Below are 23,801 nucleotides of genomic sequence, written 5' to 3'. Positions count from 1 at the left end.
GGCAATTAACTGAATCTAAAGAGAATGTCATCTGCATGTAGGATGGCCAATCAATTCACCCTAAAGAATGCTTTCCTCATGTTGGAGGACCAATCGACTCATCCTAAAGAACATGTTCTCTGCATGTAAGACCTCGAATCGACTCACTCTAAAGAGAATGTTTTCTGAATGTAGGAGTGGCAATTGACTCAATCTAAAGAGAATGTTATCTGCATGTAGAATGGCAAATTAATTCACCCTAAAGAATGCATTCCTCATGTAGGAGGGCCAATTGACTGACCCTAAAGAGAATGTTTTCCACATGTAGGAGCGCCATTCGACTCACTCTAATGAGAATGTTTTCCACATATAGGAGAGCCAAAGGACACACTCGGAAGAGAATGTTTTTCAAATGTCAGAGGGCCAATTGAATCACTCTAAAAGGAAAGTTTTCTACATGTAGGAGGGTCAATCAACTCACTCTAAAGAGAATATTCTCCACATGTAAAAGGGCCATTCGATTCACTCTAAAGAGAATGTTTTCAAGATTAAGGAGGGCCAATCGACTCACTCTAAAGACAATGTTTTCTGAATGTAGGAGGGCCAATCGACTCACTCTAAAGAGAATGTTTTCCAGATTAAGGAGGGCCAATCGACTCACCCTAAAGAGAATGTTTTATGCATGTAGGAGGGCCAATCGACTCACACAAAAGTGCATGTTCTCTGCATGTAAGACGGCCAATCGACTCGCACTAAAGAGCATGTTCTCCACATGTAGGAGGGCCAATCGACTCACTCTAAAGAGAAAGTTTTCCCAATGTAGGAGGGCCAATAGACTCACTCTAAAGAGAATGTTTTCCTCATGTTTAAGGGCCAATCGACTCACTCTAATGAGAATGTTTTCTGAATGTTGGAAGGCCAATTGACACACTCCAAAGAGCATGTTCTCTGCATGTAAGACGGCCAATCTACTCACCCTAAAGAGTATGTTTCTGCATGTAAGACCTCTAATCGACTCACACTAAAGAGCATGTTCTCCGCCTGTAGGAGCGCCCATCTACTCACTCTAATGAGAATGTTTTCCACATGTAGGAGAGCCAAATGGCTCATTCTGAAGAGAATGTTTTTCACATGTTGGAGGGCCAATCAAATCACTCTAAAAGGAAAGTTTTCTACATGTAGGAGGGTCAATCGACTCACTCTAAAGAGAATATTCTCGACATGTAAAAGTGCCAATCGATTCACTCTAAAGAGAATGTTTTCCACATGTAGGAGGAGCAATTAACTCAATCTAAAGAAGATTTTCTCCACATGTAGTAGGGCCAATCGACTCATCCTAAAGAACATGTTCTCTGCATGTAAGACCTCGAATCGACTCACTCTAAAGAGAATGCTTTCTGAATGTAGGAGTGGCAATTGACTCAATCTGAAGAGAATGTTTTCCACATGTAGGAGGGCCAATTGATTCACCGTAAGGAGAGTGGTTTCCACATGTAGGAGGGCCAATGGACTCTGACTAAAGAGAATGTTTTCCACATGTAGGAGTGCCAATCGACTCACCCTAAAGTGAAAGTTTTCTGCATGTAGGAGGGCCAATTTACTCACTCTAAAGACAATGTTTTCTGAATGTAGGAGGGCCAATCGACTCACTCTAAAGAGAATCTTTTCCAGATTAAGGAGGGCCAATCGACTCACCCTAAAGAGAATGTTTTCTGCATGTAGGAGGGCCGATTGACTCACTCTAAAGAGAATGTTTTCTGAATGTAGGAGGGCCAATTGACTCACTCCAAAGAGAATGTTTTCTGAATGTAGGAGGGCCAATTGACTCACTCTAAAGAGAATGTTTTCCATATGTAGGAGAGCCAAATGACTCACTCTGAAGAGAATGTTTTTCACATGTCGGAGGGCCAATCGAATCACTCTAAACAGAATATTCTCCACATGTAAAAGGGCCAATCGATTCACTCTAAAGAGAATATTTTCCACATGTAGGAGGACCAATCGACTCAATCTAAAGAAGATTTTCTCCACATGTAGTAGGGCCAATCGACTCATCGTAAAGAGCATGTTCTCTGCATGTAAGACCTCGAATCGACTCACTCTAAAGAGAATGTTTTCTGAATGTAGGAGTGGCAATTGACTCAATCTAAAGAGAATGTTATCTGCATGTAGGGTGGCCAATCAATTCACCCTAAAGAATGCTTTCCACATGTAGGAGGGCCAATGGACTCTGTCTAAAGAGAATGTTTTCCACACGTAGGAGCGCCAATCGACTCACCCTAAAGTGAAAGTTTTCTGCATGTAGGAGGGCCAATTTACTCACTCTAAATAGAATTTTTTCTGAATGTTGGAGCTCCTATTGAATCACTGTAAAGAGAATGTTTTCTGAATGTAAAAGGGCCAATCAACTCACTCTAAAGATAGTGTTTTCCACATGCATGAGGGCCAATCGACTCTTCCTAAAGAGAATATTCCCCACATGTATGAGAGCCAATCCACTCGCTCTAAAGAGAATATTCTCCACATGTAGGAGGGCCAATTGACTCACTCTAAAGAGAATGTTTTCTGAATGTAGGAGGGCCAATTGACTCACTCTAAAGAGAATGTTTTCCACATGTAGGAGGATCAATCGACTCAATCTAAAGAGACTGTTTTCCAAATGTAGGAGGGCCACATGACTCACTCTAATGAGAATTTATTCCACATGTAGGAGGGCCAATTGACTGACTCTGATGAGAATGTTTTCCACATGTCGGAGGGCGAATCGACTCACCCTAAAGAACATGTTCTCTGTATGTAAGACATCAAATCGACTCACTCTAAAGAGAATGTTTTCTGAATGTAGGAGTGGCAATTGACTCAATCAAAAGAGAATGTTATCTGCATGTAAGACGGCCAATCGACTCACCCTAAAGAGTATGTTTCTGCATGTAAGACCTCTAATTGACTCACCCTAATGAGCATGCTCTCCGCATGTAGGAGCGCCCATCTACTCACTCTAATGAGAATGTTTTCCACATGTAGGAGGACCAATCGACTCAATCTAAAGAAGATTTTCTCTACATGTAGTAGGGCCAATCGACTCATCCTAAAGTGCATGTTCTCTGAATGTAAGACCTCGAATCGACTCACTCTAAAGAGAATGTTTTCTGAATGTAGGATTGGCAATTGACTCAATCTAAGGAGAATGTTATCTGCATGTAGGACGGCCAATCAATTCACCCTAAAGATTGCTTTCCTCATGTAGGAGGGCCAATTGACTCACCCTAAAGAGAATGGTTTCCACATGTAGGAGGGCCAATGGACTCTGTCTAAAGAGAATATTTTCCACATGTAGGAGCGCCAATCGACTCACCCTAAAGTGAAAGTTTTCTGCATGTAGGAGGGCCAATTTACTCACTCTAAAGACAATGTTTTCTGAATGTAGGAGGGCCAATCGACTCACTCTAAAGAGAATGTTTTCAGAATGTAGGAGGGCAAATTGACTCACTCTAAAGAGAATGTTTTCAGAATGTAGGAGGGCCAATTGACTCACTCTAATGAGAATTTATTGCACATGTAGGAGGGCCAATTGACTGACTCTGATGAGAATGTATTACACATGTAGTAGGGCCAATCGACTCATCGTAAAGAGCATGTTCTCTGCATGTAAGACCTCGAATTGACTCACTCTAAAGAGAATGTTTTCTGAATGTAGGAGTGGCAATTGACTCAATCTAAAGAGAATGTTATCTGCATGTAGGGTGGCCAATCAATTCACCCTAAAGAATATTCTCCCCATGTAGAAGGGCCAAATAACTCACTCTAAAGAGAATATTTTCCGAATGTAGGAGGGCCAAGTGACTCACTCCAAAGAGAATGTTTTCTGAATGTAGGAGGGCCAATTGACTCACTCTAAAGAGAATATTTTCCACATGTAGGAGGACCAATCGACTCAATCAAAAGAAGATTTTCTCCACATGTAGTAGGGCCAATCGACTCATCGTAAAGAGCATGTTCTCTGCATGTAAGACCTCGAATCGACTCACTCTAAAGAGAATGTTTTCTGAATGTAGGAGTGGCAATTGACTCAATCTAAAGAGAATGTTATCTGCATGTAGGGTGGCCAATCAATTCACCCTAAAGAATGCTTTCCACATGTAGGAGGGCCAATGGACTCTGTCTAAAGAGAATGTTTTCCACACGTAGGAGCGCCAATCGACTCACCCTAAAGTGAAAGTTTTCTGCATGTAGGAGGGCCAATTTACTCACTCTAAATAGAATTTTTTCTGAATGTTGGAGCTCCTATTGAATCACTGTAAAGAGAATGTTTTCTGAATGTAAAAGGGCCAATCAACTCACTCTAAAGATAGTGTTTTCCACATGCATGAGGGCCAATCGACTCATCCTGAAGAGAATATTCCCCACATGTATGAGGGCCAATCCACTCGCTCTAAAGAGAATATTCTCCCGATGTAGAAGGGCCAATTAACTCACTCTAAAGAGAATGCTTTCCGAATGTAGGAGGGCCAATTGACTCACTCTAAAGAGAATGTTTTCTGAATGTAGGAGGGCCAATTGACTCACTCTAAAGAGAATGTTTTCCACATGTAGGAGGATCAATCGACTCAATCTAAAGAGACTGTTTTCCAAATGTAGGAGGGCCACATGACTCACTCTAATGAGAATTTATTCCACATGTAGGAGGGCCAATTGACTGACTCTGATGAGAATGTTTTCCACATGTCAGAGGGCCAATCGACTCACCCTAAAGAGCATGTTCTCTGCATGTAAGACATCAAATCGACTCACTCTAAAGAGAATGTTTTCTGAATGTAGGAGTGGCAATTGACTCAATCTAAAGAGAATGTTATCTGCATGTAAGACGGCCAATCGACTCACCCTAAAGAGTATGTTTCTGCATGTAGGAGCGCCCATCTACTCACTCTAATGAGAATGTTTTCCACAAGTAGGAGGACCAATAAACTCAATCTAAAGAAGATTTTCTCTACATGTAGTAGGGCCAATCGACTCATCCTAAAGTGCATGTTCTCTGAATGTAAGACCTCGAATCGACTCACTCTAAAGAGAATGTTTTCTGAATGTAGGATTGGCAATTGACTCAATCTAAAGAGAATGTTATCTGCATGTAGGATGGCCAATCAATTCACCCTAAAGAATGCTTTCCTCATGTAGGAGGGCCAATTGACTCACTCTAAAGAGAATGGTTTCCACATGTAGGAGGGCCAATGGACTCTGTCCAAAGAGAATATTTTCCACATGTAGGAGCGCCAATCGACTCACCCTAAAGTGAAAGTTTTCTGCATGTAGGAGGGCCAATTTACTCACTCTAAAGACAATGTTTTCTGAACGTAGGAGGGCCAATCGACTCACTCTAAAGAGAATGTTTTCCAAATGTAGGAGGGCAAATTGACTCACTCTAAAGAGAATGTTTTCAGAATGTAGGAGGGCCAATTGACTCACTCTAATGAGAATTTATACCACATGTAGGAGGGCCAATTGACTGACTCTGATGAGAATGTATTACACATGTAGTAGGGCCAATCGACTCATCGTAAAGAGCATGTTCCCTGCATGTAAGACCTCGAATTGACTCACTCTAAAGAGAATGTTTTCTGAATGTAGGAGTGGCAATTGACTCAATCTAAAGAGAATGTTATCTGCATGTAGGGTGGCCAATCAATTCACCCTAAAGAATGCTTTCCACATATAGGAGGGCCAATGGACTCTGTCTAAAGAGAATGTTTTCCACACGTAGGAGCGCCAATCGACTCACCCTAAAGTGAAAGTTTTCTGCATGTAGGAGGGCCAATTTACTCACTCTAAATAGAATGTTTTCTGAATGTTGGAGCTCCTATTGAATCACTGTAAACAGAATGTTTTCTGAATGTAAAAGGGCCAATCAACTCACTCTAAAGAGAATGTTTTCCGAATGTAGGAGGGCCAATTGACTCACTCTAAAGAGAATGTTTTCTGAATGTAGGAGGGCCAATTGACTCACTCTAAAGAGAATGTTTTCCACATGTAGGAGTATCAATCGACTCAATCTAAAGAGACTGTTTTCCAAATGTAGGAGGGCCACATGACTCACTCTAATGAGAATTTATTCCACATGTAGGAGGGCCAATTGACTGACTCTGATGAGAATGTTTTCCACATGTCGGAGGGCGAATCGACTCACCCTAAAGAGCATGTTCTCTGCATGTAAGACATCAAATCGACTCACTCTAAAGAGAATGTTTTCTGAATGTAGGAGTGGCAATTGACTCAATCTAAAGAGAATGTTATCTGCATGTAAGACGGCCAATCGACTCACCCTAAAGAGTATGTTTCTGCATGTAAGACCTCTAATTGACTCACCCTAAAGAGCATGTTCTCCGCATGTAGGAGCGCCCATCTACTCACTCTAATGAGAATGTTTTCCACATGTAGGAGGGACAAACGACTCACTCTAAAGACAATATTCTCCGCATGTAAAAGGGCCAATCGATTCACTCTAAAGAAATGTTTTCCACATGTAGGAGGACCAATCGACTCAATCTAAAGAAGATTTTCTCTGCATGTAGTAGGGCCAATCGACTCATCCTAAAGTGCATGTTCTCTGAATGTAAGACCTCGAATTGACTCACTCTAAAGAGAATGTTTTCTGAATGTAGGATTGGCAATTGACTCAATCTAAAGAGAATGTTATCTGCATGTAGGATGGCCAATCAATTCACCCTAAAGAATGCTTTCCTCATGTAGGAGGGCCAATTGACTCACCCTAAAGAGAATGGTTTCCACATGTAGGAGGGCCAATGGACTCTGTCCAAAGAGAATATTTTCCACATGTAGGAGCGCCAATCGACTCACCCTAAAGTGAAAGTTTTCTGCATGTAGGAGGGCCAATTTACTCACTCTAAATACAATGTTTTCTGAATGTAGGAGGGCCAATCGACTCACTCTAAAGAGAATGTTTTCCGAATGTAGGAGGGCAAATTGACTCACTCTAAAGAGAATGTTTTCAGAATGTAGGAGGGCCAATTGACTCACTCTAATGAGAATTAATTCCACATGTAGGAGGGCCAATTGACTGACTCTATTGAGAATGTATTACACATGTCGGAGGGCCAATTGACTCACCCTAAAGAGCATGTTCTCTGCATGTAAGACCTCGAATTGGCTCACTCTAAAGAGAATGTTTTCTGAATGTAGGAGTGGCAATTGAATCAATCAAAAGAGAATGTAATCTGCTTGTTGGAGGGCCAATCGACACACTCTGAAGAGAATGTTTTCCTCGTGTTGAAGGGCCAATCGACTCACTCTATAGAGAATGTTTCTGCATGTAAGACCTCTAATTGACTCACCCTAAAGAGCATGTTCTCCGCATGTAGGAGCGCCAATCTACTCACTCTAATGAGAATGTTTTCCACATGTAGGGGGACCAATCGACTCAATCTAAAGAAGATTTTCTCTACATGTAGTAGGGCCAATCGACTCATCCTAAAGTGCATGTTCTCTGAATGTAAGACCTCGAATCGACTCACTCTAAAGAGAATGTTTTCTGAATGTAGGATTGGCAATTGACTCAATCTAAGGAGAATGTTATCTGCATGTAGGACGGCCAATCAATTCACCCTAAAGATTGCTTTCCTCATGTAGGAGGGCCAATTGACTCACCCTAAAGAGAATGGTTTCCACATGTAGGAGGGCCAATGGACTCTGTCTAAAGAGAATATTTTCCACATGTAGGAGCGCCAATCGACTCACCCTAAAGTGAAAGTTTTCTGCATGTAGGAGGGCCAATTTACTCACTCTAAAGACAATGTTTTCTGAATGTAGGAGGGCCAATCGACTCACTCTAAAGAGAATGTTTTCAGAATGTAGGAGGGCAAATTGACTCACTCTAAAGAGAATGTTTTCAGAATGTAGGAGGGCCAATTGACTCACTCTAATGAGAATTTATTGCACATGTAGGAGGGCCAATTGACTGACTCTGATGAGAATGTATTACACATGTAGTAGGGCCAATCGACTCATCGTAAAGAGCATGTTCTCTGCATGTAAGACCTCGAATTGACTCACTCTAAAGAGAATGTTTTCTGAATGTAGGAGGGCCAATCGACTCACTCTAAAGAGAATGTTTTCCAGATTAAGGAGGGCCAATCGACTCACTCTAAAGAGAATGTTTTATGCATGTAGGAGGGCCAATCGACTCACACAAAAGTGCATGTTCTCTGCATGTAAGACGGCCAATCGACTCGCACTAAAGAGCATGTTCTCCACATGTAGGAGGGCCAATCGACTCACTCTAAAGAGAAAGTTTTCCCAATGTAGGAGGGCCAATAGACTCACTCTAAAGAGAATGTTTTCCTCATGTTTAAGGGCCAATCGACTCACTCTAATGAGAATGTTTTCTGAATGTTGGAAGGCCAATTGACACACTCCAAAGAGCATGTTCTCTGCATGTAAGACGGCCAATCTACTCACCCTAAAGAGTATGTTTCTGCATGTAAGACCTCTAATCGACTCACACTAAAGAGCATGTTCTCCGCCTGTAGGAGCGCCCATCTACTCACTCTAATGAGAATGTTTTCCACATGTAGGAGAGCCAAATGGCTCATTCTGAAGAGAATGTTTTTCACATGTTGGAGGGCCAATCAAATCACTCTAAAAGGAAAGTTTTCTACATGTAGGAGGGTCAATCGACTCACTCTAAAGAGAATATTCTCGACATGTAAAAGTGCCAATCGATTCACTATAAAGAGAATGTTTTCCACATGTAGGAGGAGCAATTGACTCAATCTAAAGAAGATTTTCTCCACATGTAGTAGGGCCAATCGACTCATCCTAAAGAACATGTTCTCTGCATGTAAGACCTCGAATCGACTCACTCTAAAGAGAATGCTTTCTGAATGTAGGAGTGGCAATTGACTCAATCTGAAGAGAATGTTTTCCACATGTAGGAGGGCCAATTGATTCACCGTAAGGAGAGTGGTTTCCACATGTAGGAGGGCCAATGGACTCTGACTAAAGAGAATGTTTTCCACATGTAGGAGTGCCAATCGACTCACCCTAAAGTGAAAGTTTTCTGCATGTAGGAGGGCCAATTTACTCACTCTAAAGACAATGTTTTCTGAATGTAGGAGGGCCAATCGACTCACTCTAAAGAGAATCTTTTCCAGATTAAGGAGGGCCAATCGACTCACCCTAAAGAGAATGTTTTCTGCATGTAGGAGGGCCGATTGACTCACTCTAAAGAGAATGTTTTCTGAATGTAGGAGGGCCAATTGACTCACTCCAAAGAGAATGTTTTCTGAATGTAGGAGGGCCAATTGACTCACTCTAAAGAGAATGTTTTCCATATGTAGGAGAGCCAAATGACTCACTCTGAAGAGAATGTTTTTCACATGTCGGAGGGCCAATCGAATCACTCTAAACAGAATATTCTCCACATGTAAAAGGGCCAATCGATTCACTCTAAAGAGAATATTTTCCACATGTAGGAGGACCAATCGACTCAATCTAAAGAAGATTTTCTCCACATGTAGTAGGGCCAATCGACTCATCGTAAAGAGCATGTTCTCTGCATGTAAGACCTCGAATCGACTCACTCTAAAGAGAATGTTTTCTGAATGTAGGAGTGGCAATTGACTCAATCTAAAGAGAATGTTATCTGCATGTAGGGTGGCCAATCAATTCACCCTAAAGAATGCTTTCCACATGTAGGAGGGCCAATGGACTCTGTCTAAAGAGAATGTTTTCCACACGTAGGAGCGCCAATCGACTCACCCTAAAGTGAAAGTTTTCTGCATGTAGGAGGGCCAATTTACTCACTCTAAATAGAATTTTTTCTGAATGTTGGAGCTCCTATTGAATCACTGTAAAGAGAATGTTTTCTGAATGTAAAAGGGCCAATCAACTCACTCTAAAGATAGTGTTTTCCACATGCATGAGGGCCAATCGACTCTTCCTAAAGAGAATATTCCCCACATGTATGAGAGCCAATCCACTCGCTCTAAAGAGAATATTCTCCACATGTAGGAGGGCCAATTGACTCACTCTAAAGAGAATGTTTTCTGAATGTAGGAGGGCCAATTGACTCACTCTAAAGAGAATGTTTTCCACATGTAGGAGGATCAATCGACTCAATCTAAAGAGACTGTTTTCCAAATGTAGGAGGGCCACATGACTCACTCTAATGAGAATTTATTCCACATGTAGGAGGGCCAATTGACTGACTCTGATGAGAATGTTTTCCACATGTCGGAGGGCGAATCGACTCACCCTAAAGAACATGTTCTCTGTATGTAAGACATCAAATCGACTCACTCTAAAGAGAATGTTTTCTGAATGTAGGAGTGGCAATTGACTCAATCAAAAGAGAATGTTATCTGCATGTAAGACGGCCAATCGACTCACCCTAAAGAGTATGTTTCTGCATGTAAGACCTCTAATTGACTCACCCTAATGAGCATGCTCTCCGCATGTAGGAGCGCCCATCTACTCACTCTAATGAGAATGTTTTCCACATGTCAGAGGGCCAATCGACTCACCCTAAAGAGCATGTTCTCTGCATGTAAGACATCAAATCGACTCACTCTAAAGAGAATGTTTTCTGAATGTAGGAGTGGCAATTGACTCAATCTAAAGAGAATGTTATCTGCATGTAAGACGGCCAATCGACTCACCCTAAAGAGTATGTTTCTGCATGTAGGAGCGCCCATCTACTCACTCTAATGAGAATGTTTTCCACATGTAGGAGGACCAATAAACTCAATCTAAAGAAGATTTTCTCTACATGTAGTAGGGCCAATCGACTCATCCTAAAGTGCATGTTCTCTGAATGTAAGACCTCGAATCGACTCACTCTAAAGAGAATGTTTTCTGAATGTAGGATTGGCAATTGACTCAATCTAAGGAGAATGTTATCTGCATGTAGGACGGCCAATCAATTCACCCTAAAGATTGCTTTCCTCATGTAGGAGGGCCAATTGACTCACCCTAAAGAGAATGGTTTCCACATGTAGGAGGGCCAATGGACTCTGTCTAAAGAGAATATTTTCCACATGTAGGAGCGCCAATCGACTCACCCTAAAGTGAAAGTTTTCTGCATGTAGGAGGGCCAATTTACTCACTCTAAAGACAATGTTTTCTGAATGTAGGAGGGCCAATCGACTCACTCTAAAGAGAATGTTTTCAGAATGTAGGAGGGCAAATTGACTCACTCTAAAGAGAATGTTTTCAGAATGTAGGAGGGCCAATTGACTCACTCTAATGAGAATTTATTGCACATGTAGGAGGGCCAATTGACTGACTCTGATGAGAATGTATTACACATGTAGTAGGGCCAATCGACTCATCGTAAAGAGCATGTTCTCTGCATGTAAGACCTCGAATTGACTCACTCTAAAGAGAATGTTTTCTGAATGTAGGAGTGGCAATTGACTCAATCTAAAGAGAATGTTATCTGCATGTAGGGTGGCCAATCAATTCACCCTAAAGAATATTCTCCCCATGTAGAAGGGCCAAATAACTCACTCTAAAGAGAATATTTTCCGAATGTAGGAGGGCCAAGTGACTCACTCCAAAGAGAATGTTTTCTGAATGTAGGAGGGCCAATTGACTCACTCTAAAGAGAATATTTTCCACATGTAGGAGGACCAATCGACTCAATCAAAAGAAGATTTTCTCCACATGTAGTAGGGCCAATCGACTCATCGTAAAGAGCATGTTCTCTGCATGTAAGACCTCGAATCGACTCACTCTAAAGAGAATGTTTTCTGAATGTAGGAGTGGCAATTGACTCAATCTAAAGAGAATGTTATCTGCATGTAGGGTGGCCAATCAATTCACCCTAAAGAATGCTTTCCACATGTAGGAGGGCCAATGGACTCTGTCTAAAGAGAATGTTTTCCACACGTAGGAGCGCCAATCGACTCACCCTAAAGTGAAAGTTTTCTGCATGTAGGAGGGCCAATTTACTCACTCTAAATAGAATTTTTTCTGAATGTTGGAGCTCCTATTGAATCACTGTAAAGAGAATGTTTTCTGAATGTAAAAGGGCCAATCAACTCACTCTAAAGATAGTGTTTTCCACATGCATGAGGGCCAATCGACTCATCCTGAAGAGAATATTCCCCACATGTATGAGGGCCAATCCACTCGCTCTAAAGAGAATATTCTCCCCATGTAGAAGGGCCAATTAACTCACTCTAAAGAGAATATTTTCTGAATGTAGGAGGTCCAATTGTCTCACTCTAAAGAGAAAGTTTTCTGAATGTAGGAGGGCCAATTGACTCACTCTAAAGAGAATGTTTTCCACATGTAGGAGGATCAATCGACTCAATCTAAAGAGACTGTTTTCCAAAAGTGGGAGGGCCACATGACTCACACTAATGAGAATTTATTCCACATGTAGTAGGGCCAATCGACTCATCCTAAAGAACATGTTCTCTGCATGTAAGACCTCAAATCGACTCACTCTAAAGAGAATGTTTTCAGAATGTAGGAGTGGTAATTGACTCAATCTGAAGAGAATGTTATCTGCATGTAGGATGGCCAATCAATTCACCCTAAAGAATGCTTTCCTCATGTAGGAGGGCCAATTGATTCACCGTAAGGAGAGTGGTTTCCACATGTAGGAGGGCCAATGGACTCTGACTAAAGAGAATGTTTTCCACATGTAGGAGTGCCAATCGACTCACCCTAAAGTGAAAGTTTTCTGCATGTAGGAGGGCCAATTTACTCACTCTAAAGACAATGTTTTCTGAATTTAGGAGGGCCAATCGACTCACTCTAAAGAGAATCTTTTCCAGATTAAGGAGGGCCAATCGACTCACCCTAAAGAGAATGTTTTCTGCATGTAGGAGGGCCGATTGACTCACTCTAAAGAGAATGTTTTCTGAATGTAGGAGGGCCAATTGACTCACTCCAAAGAGAATGTTTTCTGAATGTAGGAGGGCCAATTGACTCACTCTAAAGAGAATGTTTTCCATATGTAGGAGAGCCAAATGACTCACTCTGAAGAGAATGTTTTTCACATGTCGGAGGGCCAATCGAATCACTCTAAAGAGAATATTCTCCACATGTAAAAGGGCCAATCGATTCACTCTAAAGAGAATATTTTCCACATGTAGGAGGACCAATCGACTCAATCTAAAGAAGATTTTCTCCACATGTAGTAGGGCCAATCGACTCATCGTAAAGAGCATGTTCTCTGCATGTAAGACCTCGAATCGACTCACTCTAAAGAGAATGTTTTCTGAATGTAGGAGTGGCAATTGACTCAATCTAAAGAGAATGTTATCTGCATGTAGGGTGGCCAATCAATTCACCCTAAAGAATGGTTTCCACATGTAGGAGGGCCAATGGACTCTGTCCAAAGAGAATATTTTCCACATGTAGGAGCGCCAATCGACTCACCCTAAAGTGAAAGTTTTCTGCATGTAGGAGGGCCAATTTACTCACACTAAATACAATATTTTCTGAATGTATGAGGGCCAATCGACTCACTCTAAAGAGAATGTTTTCAGAATGTGGGATGGCCAATTGACTCACTCTAATGAGAACTTATTCCACATGTAGGAGGGCCAATTGACTGACTCTGATGAGAATGTATTACACATGTCGGAGGGCCAATTGACTCACCCGAAAGAGCATGTTCTCTGCATGTAAGACCTCGAATTGGCTCACTCTAAAGAGAATGTTTTCTGAATGTAGGAGTGGCAATTGACTCAATCAAAAGAGAATGTAATCTGCTTGTAGGAGGGCCAATCGACACCCTCTGAAGAGAATGTTTTCCTCGTGTTGAAGGGCCAATCGACTCACTCTAAAGAGAATGTTTCTGCATGTAAGACCTCTAATTGACTCACCCTAAAGAGCATGTTCTCCGCATGTAGGAGCGCCCATCTACTCACTCTAATGAGAATGTTTTCCACATGTAGGAGGACCAATCGACTCAATCTAAAGAAGATTTTCTCTACATGTAGTAGGGCCAATCGACTCATCCTAAAGTGCATGTTCTCTGAATGTAAGACCTCGAATCGACTCACTCTAAAGAGAATGTTTTCTGAATGTAGGATTGGCAATTGACTTAATCTAAAGAGAATGTTATCAGCATGTAGGATGGCCAATCAATTCACCCTAAAGAATGCTTTCCTCATGTAGGAGGGCCAATTGACTCACCCTAAAGAGAATGGTTTCCACATGTAGGAGGGCCAATGGACTCTGTCCAAAGAGAATATTTTCCACATGTAGGAGCGCCAATCGACTCACCCTAAAGTGAAAGTTTTCTGCATGTAGGAGGGCCAATTTACTCACTCTAAAGACAATGTTTTCTGAACGTAGGAGGGCCAATCGACTCACTCTAAAGAGAATGTTTTCTGAATGTAGGAGTGGCAATTGACTCAATCTAAAGAGAATGTTATCTGCATGTAGGGTGGCCAATCAATTCACCCTAAAGAATGCTTTCCACATGTAGGAGGGCCAATGGACTCTGTCTAAAGAGAATGTTTTCCACACGTAGGAGCGCCAATCGACTCACCCTAAAGTGAAAGTTTTCTGCATGTAGGAGGGCCAATTTACTCACTCTAAATAGAATTTTTTCTGAATGTTGGAGCTCCTATTGAATCACCGTAAAGAGAATGTTTTCTGAATGTAAAAGGGCCAATCAACTCACTCTAAAGATAGTGTTTTCCACATGCATGAGGGCCAATCGACTCATCCTAAAGAGAATATTCCGCACATGTATGAGGGCCAATCCACTCGCTCTAAAGAGAATATTCTTCACATGTAGGAGGGCCAATCGACTCACTCTAAAGAGAATATTCTCCCCATGTAGAAGGGCCAATTAACTCACTCTAAAGAGAATGTTTTCCGAATGTAGGAGGGCCAAATGACTCACTCTAAAGAGAATGTTTTCTGAATGTAGGAGGGCCAATTGACTCACTCTAAAGAGAATGTTTTCCACATGTAGGAGGATCAATCGACTCAATCTAAAGAGACTGTTTTCCAAATGTAGGAGGGCCACATGAATCACTCTAATGAGAATTTATTCCACATGTAGTAGGGCCAATCGACTCATCCTAAAGAACATGTTCTCTGCATGTAAGACCTCAAATCGACTCACTCTAAAGAGAATGTTTTCAGAATGTAGGAGTGGTAATTGACTCAATCTGAAGAGAATGTTATCTGCATGTAGGATGGCCAATCAATTCACCCTAAAGAATGCTTTCCTCATGTAGGAGGGCCAATTGATTCACCGTAAGGAGAGTGGTTTCCACATGTAGGAGGGCCAATGGACTCTGACTAAAGAGAATGTTTTCCACATGTAGGAGTGCCAATCGACTCACCCTAAAGTGAAAGTTTTCTGCATGTAGGAGGGCCAATTTACTCACTCTAAAGACAATGTTTTCTGAATTTAGGAGGGCCAATCGACTCACTCTAAAGAGAATCTTTTCCAGATTAAGGAGGGCCAATCGACTCACCCTAAAGAGAATGTTTTCTGCATGTAGGAGGGCCGATTGACTCACTCTAAAGAGAATGTTTTCTGAATGTAGGAGGGCCAATTGACTCACTCCAAAGAGAATGTTTTCTGAATGTAGGAGGGCCAATTGACTCACTCTAAAGAGAATGTTTTCCATATGTAGGAGAGCCAAATGACTCACTCTGAAGAGAATGTTTTTCACATGTCGGAGGGCCAATCGAATCACTCTAAAGAGAATATTCTCCACATGTAAAAGGGCCAATCGATTCACTCTAAAGAGAATATTTTCCACATGTAGGAGGACCAATCGACTCAATCTAAAGAAGATTTTCTCCACATGTAGTAGGGCCAATCGACTCATCGTAAAGAGCATGTTCTCTGCATGTAAGACCTCGAATCGACTCACTCTAAAGAGAATGTTTTCTGAATGTAGGAGTGGCAATTGACTCAATCTAAAGAGAATGTTATCTGCATGTAGGGTGGCCAATCAATTCACCCTAAAGAATGCTTTCCACATGTAGGAGGGCCAATGGACTCTGTCTAAAGAGAATGTTTTCCACACGTAGGAGCGCCAATCGACTCACCCTAAAGTGAAAGTTTTCTGCATGTAGGAGGGCCAATTTACTCACTCTAAATAGAATTTTTTCTGAATGTTGGAGCTCCTATTGAATCACTGTAAAGAGAATGTTTTCTGAATGTAAAAGGGCCAATCAACTCACTCTAAAGATAGTGTTTTCCACATGCATGAGGGCCAATCGACTCTTCCTAAAGAGAATATTCCCCACATGTATGAGGGCCAATCGACTCACTCTAAAGAGAATATTCTCCCCATGTAGAAGGGCTAATTAACTCACTCTAAAGAGAATGCTTTCCGAATGTAGGAGGGCCAATTGACTCACTCTAAAGAGAATGTTTTCTGAATGTAGGAGGGCCAATTGACTCACTCTAAAGAGAATGTTTTCCACATGTAGGAGGATCAATCGACTCAATCTAAAGAGACTGTTTTCCAAATGTAGGAGGGCCACATGACTCACTCTAATGAGAATTTATTCCACATGTAGGAGGGCCAATTGACTGACTCTGATGAGAATGTTTTCCACATGTCAGAGGGCCAATCGACTCACCCTAAAGAGCATGTTCTCTGCATGTAAGACATCAAATCGACTCACTCTAAAGAGAATGTTTTCTGAATGTAGGAGTGGCAATTGACTCAATCTAAAGAGAATGTTATCTGCATGTAAGACGGCCAATCGACTCACCCTAAAGAGTATGTTTCTGCATGTAGGAGCGCCCATCTACTCACTCTAATGAGAATGTTTTCCACATGTAGGAGGACCAATAAACTCAATCTAAAGAAGATTTTCTCTACATGTAGTAGGGCCAATCGACTCATCCTAAAGTGCATGTTCTCTGAATGTAAGACCTCGAATCGACTCACTCTAAAGAGAATGTTTTCTGAATGTAGGATTGGCAATTGACTCAATCTAAAGAGAATGTTATCTGCATGTAGGATGGCCAATCAATTCACCCTAAAGAATGCTTTCCTCATGTAGGAGGGCCAATTGACTCACTCTAAAGAGAATGGTTTCCACATGTAGGAGGGCCAATGGACTCTGTCCAAAGAGAATATTTTCCACATGTAGGAGCGCCAATCGACTCACCCTAAAGTGAAAGTTTTCTGCATGTAGGAGGGCCAATTTACTCACTCTAAAGACAATGTTTTCTGAACGTAGGAGGGCCAATCGACTCACTCTAAAGAGAATGTTTTCCAAATGTAGGAGGGCAAATTGACTCACTCTAAAGAGAATGTTTTCAGAATGTAGGAGGGCCAATTGACTCACTCTAATGAGAATTTATACCACATGTAGGAGGGCCAATTGACTGACTCTGATGAGAATGTATTACACATGTAGTAGGGCCAATCGACTCATCGTAAAGAGCATGTTCCCTGCATGTAAGACCTCGAATTGACTCACTCTAAAGAGAATGTTTTCTGAATGTAGGAGTGGCAATTGACTCAATCTAAAGAGAATGTTATCTGCATGTAGGGTGGCCAATCAATTCACCCTAAAGAATGCTTTCCACATGTAGGAGGGCCAATGGACTCTGTCTAAAGAGAATGTTTTCCACACGTAGGAGCGCCAATCGACTCACCCTAAAGTGAAAGTTTTCTGCATGTAGGAGGGCCAATTTACTCACTCTAAATAGAATGTTTTCTGAATGTTGGAGCTCCTATTGAATCACTGTAAACAGAATGTTTTCTGAATGTAAAAGGGCCAATCAACTCACTCTAAAGAGAATGTTTTCCGAATGTAGGAGGGCCAATTGACTCACTCTAAAGAGAATGTTTTCTGAATGTAGGAGGGCCAATTGACTCACTCTAAAGAGAATGTTTTCCACATGTAGGAGTATCAATCGACTCAATCTAAAGAGACTGTTTTCCAAATGTAGGAGGGCCACATGACTCACTCTAATGAGAATTTATTCCACATGTAGGAGGGCCAATTGACTGACTCTGATGAGAATGTTTTCCACATGTCGGAGGGCGAATCGACTCACCCTAAAGAGCATGTTCTCTGCATGTAAGACATCAAATCGACTCACTCTAAAGAGAATGTTTTCTGAATGTAGGAGTGGCAATTGACTCAATCTAAAGAGAATGTTATCTGCATGTAAGACGGCCAATCGACTCACCCTAAAGAGTATGTTTCTGCATGTAAGACCTCTAATTGACTCACCCTAAAGAGCATGTTCTCCGCATGTAGGAGCGCCCATCTACTCACTCTAATGAGAATGTTTTCCACATGTAGGAGGGACAAACGACTCACTCTAAAGACAATATTCTCCGCATGTAAAAGGGCCAATCGATTCACTCTAAAGAAATGTTTTCCACATGTAGGAGGACCAATCGACTCAATCTAAAGAAAATTTTCTCTGCATGTAGTAGGGCCCATCGACTCATCCTAAAGTGCATGTTCTCTGAATGTAAGACCTCGAATTGACTCACTCTAAAGAGAATGTTTTCTGAATGTAGGATTGGCAATTGACTCAATCTAAAGAGAATGTTATCTGCATGTAGGATGGCCAATCAATTCACCCTAAAGAATGCTTTCCTCATGTAGGAGGGCCAATTGACTCACCCTAAAGAGAATGGTTTCCACATGTAGGAGGGCCAATGGACTCTGTCCAAAGAGAATATTTTCCACATGTAGGAGCGCCAATCGACTCACCCTAAAGTGAAAGTTTTCTGCATGTAGGAGGGCCAATTTACTCACTCTAAATACAATGTTTTCTGAATGTAGGAGGGCCAATCGACTCACTCTAAAGAGAATGTTTTCCGAATGTAGGAGGGCAAATTGACTCACTCTAAAGAGAATGTTTTCAGAATGTAGGAGGGCCAATTGACTCACTCTAATGAGAATTAATTCCACATGTAGGAGGGCCAATTGACTGACTCTATTGAGAATGTATTACACATGTCGGAGGGCCAATTGACTCACCCTAAAGAGCATGTTCTCTGCATGTAAGACCTCGAATTGGCTCACTCTAAAGAGAATGTTTTCTGAATGTAGGAGTGGCAATTGAATCAATCAAAAGAGAATGTAATCTACTTGTTGGAGGGCCAATCGACACACTCTGAAGAGAATGTTTTCCTCGTGTTGAAGGGCCAATCGACTCACTCTATAGAGAATGTTTCTGCATGTAAGACCTCTAATTGACTCACCCTAAAGAGCATGTTCTCCGCATGTAGGAGCGCCAATCTACTCACTCTAATGAGAATGTTTTCCACATGTAGGAGGACCAATCGACTCAATCTAAAGAAGATTTTCTCTACATGTAGTAGGGCCAATCGACTCATCCTAAAGTGCATGTTCTCTGAATGTAAGACCTCGAATCGACTCACTCTAAAGAGAATGTTTTCTGAATGTAGGATTGGCAATTGACTCAATCTAAAGAGAATGTTATCTGCATGTAGGATGGCCAATCAATTCACCCTAAAGAATGCTTTCCTCATGTAGGAGGGCCAATTGACTCACCCTAAAGAGAATGGTTTCCACATGTAGGAGGGCCAATGGACTCTGTCCAAAGAGAATATTTTCCACATGTAGGAGCGCCAATCGACTCACCCTAAAGTGAAAGTTTTCTGCATGTAGGAGGGCCAATTTACTCACACTAAATACAATATTTTCTGAATGTATGAGGGCCAATCGACTCACTCTAAAGAGAATGTTTTCAGAATGTGGGATGGCCAATTGACTCACTCTAATGAGAACTTATTCCACATGTAGGAGGGCCAATTGACTGACTCTGATGAGAATGTATTACACATGTCGGAGGGCCAATTGACTCACCCGAAAGAGCATGTTCTCTGCATGTAAGACCTCGAATTGGCTCACTCTAAAGAGAATGTTTTCTGAATGTAGGAGTGGCAATTGACTCAATCAAAAGAGAATGTAATCTGCTTGTAGGAGGGCCAATCGACACCCTCTGAAGAGAATGTTTTCCTCGTGTTGAAGGGCCAATCGACTCACTCTAAAGAGAATGTTTCTGCATGTAAGACCTCTAATTGACTCACCCTAAAGAGCATGTTCTCCGCATGTAGGAGCGCCCATCTACTCACTCTAATGAGAATGTTTTCCACATGTAGGAGGACCAATCGACTCAATCTAAAGAAGATTTTCTCTACATGTAGTAGGGCCAATCGACTCATCCTAAAGTGCATGTTCTCTGAATGTAAGACCTCGAATCGACTCACTCTAAAGAGAATGTTTTCTGAATGTAGGATTGGCAATTGACTTAATCTAAAGAGAATGTTATCAGCATGTAGGATGGCCAATCAATTCACCCTAAAGAATGCTTTCCTCATGTAGGAGGGCCAATTGACTCACCCTAAAGAGAATGGTTTCCACATGTAGGAGGGCCAATGGACTCTGTCCAAAGAGAATATTTTCCACATGTAGGAGCGCCAATCGACTCACCCTAAAGTGAAAGTTTTCTGCATGTAGGAGGGCCAATTTACTCACTCTAAAGACAATGTTTTCTGAACGTAGGAGGGCCAATCGACTCACTCTAAAGAGAATGTTTTCTGAATGTAGGAGTGGCAATTGACTCAATCTAAAGAGAATGTTATCTGCATGTAGGGTGGCCAATCAATTCACCCTAAAGAATGCTTTCCACATGTAGGAGGGCCAATGGACTCTGTCTAAAGAGAATGTTTTCCACACGTAGGAGCGCCAATCGACTCACCCTAAAGTGAAAGTTTTCTGCATGTAGGAGGGCCAATTTACTCACTCTAAATAGAATTTTTTCTGAATGTTGGAGCTCCTATTGAATCACCGTAAAGAGAATGTTTTCTGAATGTAAAAGGGCCAATCAACTCACTCTAAAGATAGTGTTTTCCACATGCATGAGGGCCAATCGACTCATCCTAAAGAGAATATTCCGCACATGTATGAGGGCCAATCCACTCGCTCTAAAGAGAATATTCTTCACATGTAGGAGGGCCAATCGACTCACTCTAAAGAGAATATTCTCCCCATGTAGAAGGGCCAATTAACTCACTCTAAAGAGAATGTTTTCCGAATGTAGGAGGGCCAAATGACTCACTCTAAAGAGAATGTTTTCTGAATGTAGGAGGGCCAATTGACTCACTCTAAAGAGAATGTTTTCCACATGTAGGAGGATCAATCGACTCAATCTAAAGAGACTGTTTTCCAAATGTAGGAGGGCCACATGAATCACTCTAATGAGAATTTATTCCACATGTAGTAGGGCCAATCGACTCATCCTAAAGAACATGTTCTCTGCATGTAAGACCTCAAATCGACTCACTCTAAAGAGAATGTTTTCAGAATGTAGGAGTGGTAATTGACTCAATCTGAAGAGAATGTTATCTGCATGTAGGATGGCCAATCAATTCACCCTAAAGAATGCTTTCCTCATGTAGGAGGGCCAATTGATTCACCGTAAGGAGAGTGGTTTCCACATGTAGGAGGGCCAATGGACTCTGACTAAAGAGAATGTTTTCCACATGTAGGAGTGCCAATCGACTCACCCTAAAGTGAAAGTTTTCTGCATGTAGGAGGGCCAATTTACTCACTCTAAAGACAATGTTTTCTGAATTTAGGAGGGCCAATCGACTCACTCTAAAGAGAATCTTTTCCAGATTAAGGAGGGCCAATCGACTCACCCTAAAGAGAATGTTTTCTGCATGTAGGAGGGCCGATTGACTCACTCTAAAGAGAATGTTTTCTGAATGTAGGAGGGCCAATTGACTCACTCCAAAGAGAATGTTTTCTGAATGTAGGAGGGCCAATTGACTCACTCTAAAGAGAATGTTTTCCATATGTAGGAGAGCCAAATGACTCACTCTGAAGAGAATGTTTTTCACATGTCGGAGGGCCAATCGAATCACTCTAAAGAGAATATTCTCCACATGTAAAAGGGCCAATCGATTCACTCTAAAGAGAATATTTTCCACATGTAGGAGGACCAATCGACTCAATCTAAAGAAGATTTTCTCCACATGTAGTAGGGCCAATCGACTCATCGTAAAGAGCATGTTCTCTGCATGTAAGACCTCGAATCGACTCACTCTAAAGAGAATGTTTTCTGAATGTAGGAGTGGCAATTGACTCAATCTAAAGAGAATGTTATCTGCATGTAGGGTGGCCAATCAATTCACCCTAAAGAATGCTTTCCACATGTAGGAGGGCCAATGGACTCTGTCTAAAGAGAATGTTTTCCACACGTAGGAGCGCCAATCGACTCACCCTAAAGTGAAAGTTTTCTGCATGTAGGAGGGCCAATTTACTCACTCTAAATAGAATTTTTTCTGAATGTTGGAGCTCCTATTGAATCACTGTAAAGAGAATGTTTTCTGAATGTAAAAGGGCCAATCAACTCACTCTAAAGATAGTGTTTTCCACATGCATGAGGGCCAATCGACTCTTCCTAAAGAGAATATTCCCCACATGTATGAGGGCCAATCGACTCACTCTAAAGAGAATATTCTCCCCATGTAGAAGGGCTAATTAACTCACTCTAAAGAGAATGCTTTCCGAATGTAGGAGGGCCAATTGACTCACTCTAAAGAGAATGTTTTCTGAATGTAGGAGGGCCAATTGACTCACTCTAAAGAGAATGTTTTCCACATGTAGGAGGATCAATCGACTCAATCTAAAGAGACTGTTTTCCAAATGTAGGAGGGCCACATGACTCACTCTAATGAGAATTTATTCCACATGTAGGAGGGCCAATTGACTGACTCTGATGAGAATGTTTTCCACATGTCAGAGGGCCAATCGACTCACCCTAAAGAGCATGTTCTCTGCATGTAAGACATCAAATCGACTCACTCTAAAGAGAATGTTTTCTGAATGTAGGAGTGGCAATTGACTCAATCTAAAGAGAATGTTATCTGCATGTAAGACGGCCAATCGACTCACCCTAAAGAGTATGTTTCTGCATGTAGGAGCGCCCATCTACTCACTCTAATGAGAATGTTTTCCACATGTAGGAGGACCAATAAACTCAATCTAAAGAAGATTTTCTCTACATGTAGTAGGGCCAATCGACTCATCCTAAAGTGCATGTTCTCTGAATGTAAGACCTCGAATCGACTCACTCTAAAGAGAATGTTTTCTGAATGTAGGATTGGCAATTGACTCAATCTAAAGAGAATGTTATCTGCATGTAGGATGGCCAATCAATTCACCCTAAAGAATGCTTTCCTCATGTAGGAGGGCCAATTGACTCACTCTAAAGAGAATGGTTTCCACATGTAGGAGGGCCAATGGACTCTGTCCAAAGAGAATATTTTCCACATGTAGGAGCGCCAATCGACTCACCCTAAAGTGAAAGTTTTCTGCATGTAGGAGGGCCAATTTACTCACTCTAAAGACAATGTTTTCTGAACGTAGGAGGGCCAATCGACTCACTCTAAAGAGAATGTTTTCCAAATGTAGGAGGGCAAATTGACTCACTCTAAAGAGAATGTTTTCAGAATGTAGGAGGGCCAATTGACTCACTCTAATGAGAATTTATACCACATGTAGGAGGGCCAATTGACTGACTCTGATGAGAATGTATTACACATGTAGTAGGGCCAATCGACTCATCGTAAAGAGCATGTTCCCTGCATGTAAGACCTCGAATTGACTCACTCTAAAGAGAATGTTTTCTGAATGTAGGAGTGGCAATTGACTCAATCTAAAGAGAATGTTATCTGCATGTAGGGTGGCCAATCAATTCACCCTAAAGAATGCTTTCCACATGTAGGAGGGCCAATGGACTCTGTCTAAAGAGAATGTTTTCCACACGTAGGAGCGCCAATCGACTCACCCTAAAGTGAAAG

Source organism: Hemitrygon akajei, chromosome 5 (assembly GCF_048418815.1).
Source record: "Hemitrygon akajei chromosome 5, sHemAka1.3, whole genome shotgun sequence".
NCBI classification, from domain to species: domain Eukaryota; kingdom Metazoa; phylum Chordata; class Chondrichthyes; order Myliobatiformes; family Dasyatidae; genus Hemitrygon; species Hemitrygon akajei.
Note: the sequence above shows the minus strand (reverse complement) of the source record.